Raw genomic sequence first — 11,480 nt, 5'->3', positions numbered from 1 at the left:
CTAACTAACTGACTAACTAAAAGAATTGGTTATAGATGGTGTTTGGTAGTGTTGGATGAAGGGTGGGAGAAGGAAAGAAGAAAGAAGAAAGAAAGTAATGGAAAGAAGATGAGAAAAGAAGTGTGTGAAACAAGGCGATCCATGCGTACGCGTGCAGCGACGCGTGCGCGTGGGGGTGGTGGAATGGGATCGACGCGTACGCATGATGGCTTATTCAGAGAGTTGATGTAAGAACCACAACTAATCAACCGGTTAATTAAGTGATTAATTGCCAAAATTAGATTCTGAAAAGTTAGAGAGAGAATTTGAGGATTTAAAGGTGATTTTTGGACTCAGTGGATTTTTCTGAGTCAGAAAATGTGCTTTCTGCGAAAAAACGTGAAAAACCACGAACCGACAGTTGAACCGGTTGAACCAGTTCAAGTCTGCCCAGTACTGCATGAGAAAAAGTGAAAAACTGGCAAAAATCTTAGAAAAACATTAGAAATGGAAAACCGGGCATTAATTTTAAAAGTTTGGCCCGAAGTTGGGCCAAACGGGCTAAAAACGCTAACAGGTTGGACCGGGCCCAAGTTGGACCTAAGCCCAACGTATAAAAGGGTTCATTAGTGAACCCAATCACTCATAACACTCAAACACACCCAACACATTGCTGAAGATAAGAAGAAGAAAAGAAACCCCAAGAGCACTATTCACCCATCTCTTCTCTTCGCGATATCTCGAGCTACAATGCTCTGATTTGCGTGCCGTCAGTGGCTACGTGTTCCTCGTGAAGAGCTCTACATAAACCATATAAGAAACTGTTAAGGAAAGCTCGAATCCCTCTCAGTTTCTCTCCTCAAAATTTTGGGTTTATAGGGTTTTTGATTAAATGAGTTTTTGTGATTTTGGATGTTTAGGTTTCTCTAATCCTTGCTTAGCCTTGAATTCTTGCTAGTAAACCTGTTGGAGAAGGTAAGAGCTACTAAAACCTTGTGAATTTATATTTAATTGGAACCCTAGGTTGATTTGAGGTGATTTATATGTATATAGTTTGATTATTGTGGCTTTGGGAGCTCTTGGAACTTAATTGTGCTTATTAGAGTGGATTTGAAAGCTTGGATTGTGGTTGGAAGCTTATTTGTGCTAAGTTGGATTTTGGGTGCATAAAGGGAGTCGGCCAAGGTATGGTTTCGATTTCCTCTATGTAGTATATAATCTTTATGGACACATAGGTTAGTGACCAATAGGATAGGTTGAACTAAAATGATGGTTGGTGTGTTATATGTTGATGAATTGATGAATGTTGGGTTGACTATGATGAATTATAATGATATGATGTTGTTGAATGATTGTATGGATTGGAAGTTGGTTCCTTATGATAATTGTAGTGTTATGTTATGAATTATGAAATGGTGGGTTTGATGGTGATTTTGATCATAAGTGTCATATAGTTGATGTTGGAATTGATAGTAATGAAATGATAAGGAGAATGTGGTAAAGTTGGTGTATTATGATACAACAGGTACACTTTGATGAAAAATGGAGTTTTGGATGGTTTGGTATCATTTGGTATGGGTATGGTAAGATATAGTGGTAATTGTAAAGTTTGGTAACATTGGGTTTTTGATGAACTTTGTCCGATCATAACTCTTGCCTCGGTTTTCTAAATTGATTGAAAATTATTTATAATTAAAGATCTTTGAAAACCCTTTAAATTGATATAAAGTTTGTAAAAATTTGAATTTTTTAGAGGGAGTTATGATCATTCAAAATTGGTGTTAAAAATCTGAAATTTTGCAAAGTTGCAGAATTTCATGATTTTTGATATGTGCGGGCGCACACCCTCGTGCGGACGTACACTCTACAAATATTTGACCTGTGCGGACGCACACATCTGTGCGCACGCACAGGAAGGGAAGTGCGCTCTGTTCGCAGCGCTAGCACAGCTTGTGCGCGCACATATCTAAGGAAAAACTTCAACCTGTGCGGACGTACAGGTCTGTGCGTACGCACACGTCGGGAAGGTCAGTCTGTTGGGGGCGCTGGCACAGGTTGTGCGAGTGCACAGATTCAAAAAAAAATTTTGTCACCTGTGCGTACGCACACCCCTATGCATACGCACACATTTTAAAATTCCTTGGCGTGCATACGCACACACCCCTGTGTGGCCGCACACATCCTGCTTCTTAAATTTTTCTTGTTTTTCAACTATTCTACCTTTCCAACAAGATTCTAAGCTTCTAAAACACCATTTTAAGACTTTTGGGCCTAGTTTTGGGTATTAGAACATGGGATATAACTTAGGGGTTCTAGTACATGATTTTATGATAAATTAGAAAACGGAGGCCTAGGTTTCTGGCGTGCTGAGAATGATTTGACGTTAGGTGGAGGATAAGTGATATATGAGATAAGGAATGTTGAACTTTTGACATTGGAAACTGAGTTATAAATGGACAGTGGTTGAGATGAGTCGGGGACTCGGATTGAGATGATGGATCCCTGTATACTGAAAATGTTTTCTGAAAATCACTAAAATATTGTTTTTATTGAGATTATGAGATGCTATGCGCCCGGCAGGGATGGCGGTTGGATCCCGCCTGTCGAGGTAGCGGCGGCGGCGTAAGGGCGGTGGTTCATCCCGCTTGTATTGATATGTGAGGTCTGTGGCAAGAGTATCCCGCTCGCATCCCTTCGGACCTATAGGCATGCAGGCGCCGGTACCTGGACAGTGATCCGAGCACTATATCTCGGGGGTTCCCATATGAGAAATCCGAAGGGCGACGTTTCCATGGAGATATGTCAGGTTGGCAGTTGAACCGACAATGTGATATCACAGCCAGTAGGGCAGGCATTGATCATATGCATTTCTATCTGTTTGTTTGCTTTGCCGACTTGTACTTGTATGCCTAGTTGAATAACATGTCTAATTGCTTACTTGATCTACTTGCCTTGTATTCTTTCACTTGTGAATTACTTGCATTGTTATTAATTGTGCTTTCTACTGGGATTAAGGAGGTTCGGAAGGCGGTGGTGATGGGATCGCATGGAGGATAGGTTGGTGAAGGCTATGGGACAGCGGTGTATGGTTAGAGTAGAAATCCTTAAGATAGATTACCCGATTTATTTATGATAAGGTTTATATTATTCTTATTTGTTTTAGAATGCTTTAAGCTTGAATCTTGTGATGGATATGGAGCTTAGGATTGCCTTTGGCGTCCCGGGGTCTTATATCCTACATCACTGGGCACTGTTACCATACTGAGAACCTCCGGTTCTCATACCATATCTTTGTTGTGTTTTTCAGATGCAGGTCGCAACCCACCTCGGTGAGTTGCTTGGGATGGTGACAGAAGCGGAGGATCTTGGATTCTTTTGGAGTCTTTTTGGTTTATCTTGTTTATACATCTCTCTTTTGTATTTGGTTTAGCCTAGAGGCTTGTTTTATGAGAGAAAAACTTATATAAGTTGTTTTTACACTGTCAAGTTTCTGTATGGTTCTGTATACCTGTATATGGCTAGCCGGCTTAAACTCCGCAAGTCGAGGCTAGTTTCCTATGATATTATATACTTATATTTTATTGCATCTTATCTATTTCTTGTGCCTTAAGCTAGTAGCTCATTAGTACGGTTTACGCTTTTAAAATCCTGTTTTTGAGCTATATCCTTCATCGGGCTTCTAGATGATACTATTCTTTCTCTCTCTCTCTCTCTCTCTCTCTATATATATATATATGAGCTTAGAACTGTCGTAATCTCTCATTAACCTTTGCTTTACGACGTGAGGTAAGGCTTAAGCTAATTAGGGTGTTACATTTAGTGGTATCAGAGCGGTTCGTCCTCGTGAGCCTGAGGGATGGACCGATTGTGCTCCAATGCATACTCTGTGTGTCTTTTCTTTGATGCTATTAGGTTACCTATTTGATATTGCATAGCATGCTTGCTTGTGAGTGCCGGTTTGGGATAATTGAAGCACTAGACTTTTGATATTGAGACTGATCACCTTGATATCGATTGCTTGGTGTAGACAGGAACCCTACATAGCTACTCGCGGGCGAGGTCGAACACGTACACAGAAAAGTAGGAATGAGCAACCAACTGATAATCATGCCAAATTCATGGCGGCAATGGCGAATCTCGCTAATACCATGGAAGCTAATGCTGCTGCAACTCTGCAAGCGGTGCAGAGATTAGGCCAACCGGCCGAGAACGGAAATGGCAACGGGAATGGTGAAGGGAATGCCAATGATAATGCTGAGGGTAACGGTGATAACACAGAAGGAGTTCCAATGACCTTGGCAACGTTCCTCAAGGTTCATCTGCCAACTTTCCGAGGGTCCCAAAATCCTACTGAACCGGACCACTGGTTCCGAGCTATGGAGAGTGCTTTACAGGCGCAGCATGTTCCCCTCAATCAATATGTAGAGTTTTCCACTTATCAGCTAGCGGGAGAAGCCCAGCCCTGGTGGCAAGCTAAGTGTCGTTTGCTACAGCTTCAGACCGCCAACATTCCATGGGAGGTATTCCAAACGGCTTTCTATAAGAAATACTTCCCTGAGTCTGCAAGGGAAGTGAAGCAGATGGAGCTAATGCAGCTGAAGCAAGGTTCCATGTATGTGGCTGAGTAGTACAACAAGTTCGAAGAGCTTTGTAGGTTTTCTCGGGTGTGTCAGGGTGACCCGGAGACTTTCGAGAGCTGGAGGTGCATTAAGTACCAAAGGGGTTTGAAGGACAACATTATGACTGCTGTGGCTCCTATAGAGATCTGTGTCTTCTCCGACTTGGTGAATAAGGCTAGAGTAGTGGAGGAGTATGCCAAGACCGTGGCAGCATCTAAGGACACTCATGGAGGAAGCTCTAGTCGGGGGCATGGCAAGTACTTTCATCCGAGAGGATAAAGTTTCAAGAGAGGAGGATATGCACCTCAAGGCCAAGGGGGCTTCAGAAAAAACACACATGACCAGATTCAGCGTGGCAAAGGGAGAGGAAATCAGAGTAAGAGTTCTTCGAATTTAGCTTGTGATCGTTGTGGATGTTTTCATCCATATGACTCTTGCAAGATTGGTATAGGTGGGTGCTTCAACTGTGGCTTGTCTGGTCATTTTGCTAGGGATTGCACTCGTGGAAGGAACCAGAATGCGGGCCAGAGTTAGCATCAAGGTCGAGTCTTTGCTATGAATGCCAAGGATGCTTCTAAGGCGGATCCGTTGATGAGAGGTATATGTCTAATTGGTGATAAATCCTTAGTTGCATTATATGATACTGGAGCTTCGCATTCGTTTATTTCTTTTGCTAAAGTTGAGGAATTAGGCTTGAAAGTGTCAGAGTTACCTTTTGATCTGCATGTATATACTCCGCATCAGACAGTTATGACTAGGTCAGGTTGTAGACAAGTAGGTTTCAAGCCAGAGGGTAGAGATTTTGTGCATGATTTGATCTATTTACCAATGGTGGAGCTGGAGATGATTTTGGGGTTTGATTGGTTGTCGAAGAATCGGGTTTTGTTGGATTGCTTTGAACGGATAATTCGATTTATGCCAGAAAGAGAGAATGGGGCAGTGGTAGCTACGGGGTATTACCTGAACTCTGTAATGGTGCATTGTAGTGGGGAGGAGTGTCAGGGTTATATTCTGTTGGCTGCGAATACGTTGGGTGATGCCCAGAACTAGGATCAGATATCGGTGGTTAGAGATTTTCCAGAAGTATTCCCGGAAGATATTCCCGAGTTCCCACCTCAAAGGGAAATTGAATTTGCGATTGAATTGGTGTCGGGAGCCGGACCAGTGTCGATTGCGCCGTATAGGATGGCTCCGATAGAGCTAGCAGAGTTAAAGACTCAGTTGGAAAAGCTTCTGAACAAGAGGTTCATTCGACCGAGTGTATCACCGTGGGGAGCGCCAGTTTTATTGGTGAAGAAGAAAGATGGAGGAGTGAGATTGTGTGTGGATTACAGACAGTTGAATAAAGTGACTATGAAGAATAAGTACCCGCTACCAAGGATAGATGACTTGATGGATCAATTGCAAGGAGCTGGAGTGTTTTCCAAGATAGATTTAAGATCTGGTTACCGTCAAATCAGGGTGAAAGAGGATGATATCCCTAAGACGGCGTTTAGGACACGCTATGGACACTCGATTTTGCGGTAATGTCCTTTGGGTTAACGAATGCACCTGCTATTTTCATGGATTACATGAACAGAGTGTTTCGTCCCTTTTTGGACAAATTTGTGGTGGTTTTCATAGATGACATCTTAGTTTACTCTAAGACGACAAGAGAGCATGAGGAACACTTGAGGATTGTGTTGCAAATCCTAAAGGAGCGAAAGTTGTACGCTAAGTTGTCGAAGTGCGAATTCTGGAAGTAGGAAGTAAATTTCTTAGGCCACGTGGTGAGTAAAGGAGGAATAGCGGTGGATCCTTCTAAGGTAGAAGCGGTGATGGAGTGGAAAAGACCGACGACTGTAACGGAAGTAAGAAGCTTTTTAGGTTTAGCCAGATATTACCGGAGATTTATTGAATGATTTTCCCGGATTGCGCTACCAATGACAAAGTTGACAAGGAAAGAAGTGCCATTCGTGTGGACATCGGAGTGCGAAGAGAGTTTTCAGACGTTAAAGCAGAGATTAACTGCAGCACCTGTTTTGATCTTGCTGGAACCGTATGAACCGTTTGAAGTGTACTGTGACGCTTCCTTGAAGGGTTTGGGTTGCGTGTTGATGCAACACCGGAACATGGTGGCTTACGCATCGTGTCAGCTGAGACCGCATGAGGTGAATTACCCCACTCATGACTTAGAATTAGCGGCGATTGTGTTCGCATTGAAGATTTGGAGGCACCACTTGTACGGAGTAAGGTTTAGCGTCTTTTCTAATCATAAGAGTCTCAAGTATATCTTTGATCAGAAGGAGCTAAATATACGCCAGAGAAGGTGGATGGAGTTGCTTAAAGATTATGATTTCGAGTTGAGTTATCACCTTGGAAAGGTGAACGTGGTAGCAAACGCTTTAAGTCGGAAATCTCTAACGATAGCTTGGATGAGGATTAAAGAAGAGGAGCTAGTAGATAAGTTTGTGGATCTTAAGCTGGATATTGGTGAAGTTGCCGGCAGAGCTTGTTTGAACCAGCTACAAATCTCAAGCACGTTTAAATCAGAAATACAAAGGGCTCAGCAAGATGAGTAGAGGCTTCAGTAATTGTTTTAGACATTTGGTGATAAGAGGTGCAAAAAATTCACTAAGGATGATGGAGGGTTATGGAGATACAAGGGGAGGATTTGCATACCGGATGTAGGAAGTTTGAGGCAAGATTTATTGTTAGAAGCTCACAACAGTGGGTTTTCTATTCATCCCGAAAGCACGAAGATGTATTATGACTTAAAGAAGATGTTCTGGTGGCCGGGGGATGAAGGGTGATGTAGCAACAGAAGTATCCAAGTGTTTAACTTGTCAGAAAGTGAAGATAGAGCATCAAAAATCATCAGGAATGCTACAGCCACTTGAGATTCCTTAGTGGAAGTGGGAAGAAATTGTGATGGATTTTGTGACCGGTTTACCGAGGACTAGGTCGGGATTTGATGTGATTTGGGTGGTCGTGGACCGCAACCAAATCCGCTTATTTTCTGCCCATCAGAGTAAACTGTTCTATGGAGGAGTTAGCAAGATTGTACATCAAGGAGATAGTAAGGTTGCATGGTGTGCCGTCAAGCATAGTATCAGACCGTGATCCCCGATTCACCTCAAGGTTTTGGGGAGCTTTCCAAAGACCTTCGGTACGAAGCTATGTCTTATTGCCACATATCATCCGCAAACCGATGGACAGTCGGAAAGGACTATTCAGACGTTGGAGGATATGCTAAGAGTGTGTGTTTTGGATCAACCTGGAAGTTGGGACCGTTACATGCCATTGGTGGAGTTTGCATATAACAAAAGTTTTCATGCGAGCATTGGGATGGCTGATAAACCCCAATTTTGTGGTTTATCTTATGCTTAATTTGGGGGGATTTTATCAAATTTTCTCACATTTATTCAATGAAATAGCATGGTTTTGTAATTTTCCCTAAATTTGTGCTTAAGTGTGAAAACATATTTTTTAGGCCTTAAAATAGCTAAATTTAATTCACTTTAATTCCATTCGATGCCTTGATATGTTTGTTAAGTGATTTCAGGATTATAAGGCAAAGATTGGACTGAAGGAATGAAGGAAAAGCATGCAAAGTGGGAGAACTCATGAAGAAATGAAGGAACTACAAAGCTGTCAATCCTGACCTCTTTGCACTCAATTGATCATAACTTGAGCTACAGAAGTCCAAATTAAGCAGTTCTAGTGGTGTTAGAAAGCTAACATCCAGGGCTTCAAAATGATATAAAATTTGCTATAGTTGTCTGGCGTCTAGGGACACGTATGTGTGCATCACGCGCACACGTTGGTGGATCAGCGTGGATCATTTTGAAGAACACGTGGCCAGCGATTTCTAGCACATTTTGGGCCCAATCTCACTCAATTCTGATGCTATTGAACCCAAGGATTAAAGGGGGAATGAACCAAGTAGCCATAGTTTAGTTTTCATCATGTTTTAGAGTAGAATTCTAGAGAGAGGCTCTCTCCTCTCTCTAGATTTAGGATAGAAATTAGGGTAAAGTTAGGTTAATCTCTCTCAAATTTCTCTTTCAATTCTTGTTTTAATTTTAATTTTCATTCTATTTTAGTCTTCTATTGTCTTAATCTTCTTAGTTTCTCTTGTTAATTTCTTATTTTTCTCTCTTTTGTGTTGATGAACCATTGTTGGATCTTGATTTCCTTTTAATGCAATTTTATGTTTCCATGTTTCTTTTATGTTGATCTTGATTGTTATTGTTGATTTCTTGCTTATGTTAGTTATGGGTTTCATTAATTCTTGCAATTTGTGATGTTTACTTTCCTTGCACACTAGGTGTTTGATAAAATGCTTTCTCTAGTTATTGAGTAGTTTTCTTTACTCTTGGCCTAGGCAAAGGGGATTGAGTGACCTTGAGTCATTGGGTCTCAATGAATTGGTGATTTGAGAACCCTTGGTGATCAATTTGATACCCATTGACACTAACCCACTACTAATCTAATTAGTAGATAGGTTAGGACTTATGGATTGATGTGATCAAGCCTATTTGACGTACTTCAAGCTTAGGAGTAGATATTACGTACTTAAAGCTTTTGGAGGTAGACTTAATAGGTTGGCCCCTCATAATTGTCAATATATGGTTTGTAGACAAGGATGGTGATCTCAATTACCTATGTCTAGCCAAGAGTTCTTTCCTTTATTTTATTAGTTAATTATCATTTATTTTTTTTGCCTTTTATTTTCTTGTCCTCTTATCAAATCAAACCCCCTTGCATTTTCATAGCCGATAATTGACCACTTCATTGTAATTCCTTGTGAGACGACCCGAGGTTTAAATATTTTGGTTAATTCTTATTGGGGTTTATACTTGTGACAACTCAAATTTTTGTATGTAAGGATTGTTTGTTGGTTTAGAACTATACTTGCAACGAGAATTCATTCATTTGAGGAAATTCTAAATCGTACAAGAATTCACTCATCAAAATGGCGCCGTTGCCGGGGAGTTGCAATGGTGTTATATTATTGGCTATTGTATATATGTTAATAGGCTTTTTTGTTAGTTTTGCTTGCTTTAGGAGTTAGTTTTTATTAGTTCTTATTAGTACTTATTTTTATTCTCTTTTGCTATTATGAATTCTCACCCTCACTTTGGCTATGAGTTTGGCATAAATTATATTGTAGGGAATGGGAACTATAATGACAATATGCATCAAGGATGGAACAATCAAAGGTGGGAGGAGCCTTAAGGGATTGATCAACCTTCTTGGCAACAACAACCTCCGGATTCTTATGCGTACAATTCCAATCCTAATGCATACCAATCTAATGGATGTGGTGACCCATTTTGTGATTATCAACAACCACTACCATATGCCTATAAACCACCTCCTTAATATAATTTTGAACCACCTTACTCACAAGCCCCTTTTCACCAAACACCTCCATATGACCCTAATCCGTACCCCCCATACCAACCACCTTATGAGCCATATGAACCATATATAGAACCACCACAATTCCAACACAACTACTCCCAAGAACCACCTCCATATACACCATCTCCATATCCCTACCAATATGAACCACCTTCCAACTACAATACCTTTCCCTTAAGCAATGAACCCTCTCCTCCACCACTGCCCCGCGATGAAGCCCTCTGGTGATGAATTTATAACCACAAACTAACCAGCAAGTGCACCGGGTCATACCAAGTAATACCTCAGGTGAGTGAGGGTCGATCTCACGAGGATTGATGGATCAAGCAACAGTGATTGATTGATTGGCTTAGTTAGACAAACAGAAAAGAGTGTTTGAATATTCAAAGAGCATTAAACAATCGTGCAGAAATTAAAATAGTAAAGTAAATGAGTTGGATATAAAATATGGAGAAGGCAATTAAGGTTTCAGAGTTATCTATTTTTCCGGATTAAATTTTCTTACTAACTATTTTAATCATGTAAAATTTAATTTATGGCAAACTATATGTGACTAAATCCTAATTCCTTAGACCTTTCTAGTCTCCTTGATAAACCCCATTTGTAGGGTTTATCTTGTGTTGAATTTAGAGGGTTTTATCATCTTTTCCCACATTTATTCAATGAAATAGCATGGTTTTGTAAATTCTCCTTTAATTGTGCTTAAGAGTGAACACATGCTTTTTAGGACTTAGAATAGCTAAATTTAATTCACCTTAATTCCATTAGATGCCTTGATATGTTTGTTAAGTGATTTCAGATTTATAAGGCAAAGATTATATCAAGGGAATGAAGGAAAAGCATGTAAAAATGGATAACTCATGAAGAAATGAAGAAATCGCAAAAGCTGTCAAGCCGACCTCTTCGCACTTAATCGACCATAACATGAGCTACAGAGGTCCAAATGATGCGGTTTCAGTTGCGTTGGAAAGCTAACATCTGGGGCTTCGAAATCATATAAGATTTTCCATATTTGCATGCACGCGCTGATTTGCACGTGAATCATTAAAAGAAAATTAGTGGCTAGCGAATTCTAAAGCCTTGTGGGCCCAATCCAACTCATTTCTAATGCTACTTAACCCAAGGATTGAAGAGGGATGGGACATCTAGTAATTGGTTTAGTTTTATTATGCTTTTAGTTAGTTTCTAGAGAGAGAAGCTCTCTCTTCTCTCTAGAATTAGGAGTAGGTTAGATCTAGATTTTGAATTCTTAGATGTAGTTTAATTTCATGCTTTGATTTACTTTTCTCTTTGCAATTCTTCTTCTTCTACCTTTTCTCTTTCTAGTTTTGCATTTAATTCATGTAATTCTCTACTTTTATGTTGATGCACTTTTGTTCTTCTATTTCTCTTTCAATACAATTTATGATTCATGTTCCTTTATTGTTGATTTGATTTGTTGTTGTTTAATTTCTTGCAATTGAGTAGTGTAGA

Source organism: Arachis ipaensis, chromosome B10 (assembly GCF_059453495.1).
Source record: "Arachis ipaensis isolate K30076 ecotype BB chromosome B10, ASM5945349v1, whole genome shotgun sequence".
NCBI lineage: Eukaryota > Viridiplantae > Streptophyta > Magnoliopsida > Fabales > Fabaceae > Arachis > Arachis ipaensis.
The sequence above is the reverse complement of the archived record's forward strand: the minus strand, read 5'-3'. Positions refer to the sequence as shown.